The sequence below is a fragment of the Manacus vitellinus genome, unplaced genomic scaffold (genome assembly GCF_001715985.3).
Source record: "Manacus vitellinus isolate BGI_N305 unplaced genomic scaffold, ASM171598v3 scaffold_128_pilon, whole genome shotgun sequence".
NCBI classification, from domain to species: domain Eukaryota; kingdom Metazoa; phylum Chordata; class Aves; order Passeriformes; family Pipridae; genus Manacus; species Manacus vitellinus.
This window is the reverse complement of record NW_021938941.1, coordinates 63,089-64,196: the sequence shown is the minus strand read 5'-3', so window position 1 is coordinate 64,196 and position 1,108 is coordinate 63,089. Positions and strand designations below refer to the sequence as shown.

Here is a 1,108-nt window from a genome sequence, read left to right as displayed (position 1 = left end):
CCCTGGAAGTGTCCCAGGGCAGCTGGACGGGGCTTGGAGCAACCTGGGCTGGTGGGAGGTGTCCCTGCCCATGGCAGGGGTGGGACTGGATGGGCTTTAAGGTCCCTCCCCACACAAACCCTTCCATGATTTTAAGATCCCAGCTCAGGTGTCCTTCCTTCCCTGCCTTTCACTTACGCACCAGAAGGGGACAAGTTCCCAAGTTTTCTAGTAGTTTTTACAGGGTCTTCATTAAACTTGCTGATCTACTTGTCAACATCCCTCCTCTCCTTGCAGCCCAGCCCAAGACTAAGAAGACCTTGGGCAAGAGTGGAGTGAAGAATGTGGTGGTGGTGGAGGGCGTCCGCATCCCGTTCCTGCAGTCCGGCACCTCGTGAGTAGCAGATGGGAGGAGAGGACGTAAAACACCCCCTTTCTGTGGAAAATCGGGCTGCCTGTTCTTTTTAGTGTGGTTATTCTTAGGCCTAAAGGCTCTGAAGTGGCGGTGGCTGAGGCTGCTGCAGTTACTGCAGCTCCTCTAAAGCAAAAATGGGGCTTGGAGAGGGTTGTCCTTGTGTATGAATTCTGGGAAGAACGAGGATTTAGGCAGAGTGTCCAGAGGAACCTGGTGGTGAATCTGTAGCAGATAAAGCAACAAGTTTCACCAGACTAGCAGGGCAGGTGCCAAGAATCTGCTGTAGACTCTTCTCACTGGGTTGTTACACCACCAGATTCGCAGCTGAACTAAGACTGGGCCTGACCCTTGGTCAGGATGGAGAAGGGATTTATCCGGTCACTGCTCCTTTTTTAGTGGGTTTAGTGCAGGGATTGTGTGCTGAGCTGGACACAGAGAGTCTGCACAGCCTGGGGGGTGAGTCAGGACAATCCCAGCACAAACACAGCCTGGGCAGAGAATGGACTGGGAGCAGTGCTGGGGAGAAGGACCTGGGGGTGTTGGTGGACGGGAGGTTGGACAGGACCCATCCGTGTGCTCTGGCCCCAGAACCCCCCGTGCCCTGGGCTGATCCCACAGCATGGAGGGGGGGATCCTGCCCCTCTGCCCCCTCAGCTGAGACCCCCCTGCAGAGCTGCCTCCAGCCCTGGGCAACAGCAGCACAAGGACGTGGAG

General features: G+C 56.0%; 1 protein-coding gene across 1 annotated transcript in view; it reads left to right on the top strand.

The window, feature by feature from the left end:
• Window positions 1-254: 254 nt before the first annotated feature.
• Window positions 255-1,108, top strand: part of HADHB (hydroxyacyl-CoA dehydrogenase trifunctional multienzyme complex subunit beta) — an 8,330-nt gene continuing 7,476 nt past the window's right edge. The window contains exon 1 of the mRNA XM_029965968.1: window positions 255-373. The gene's annotated coding sequence lies outside the window, so the exon portion shown is untranslated. The remainder of the gene's footprint in view (window positions 374-1,108) is intronic.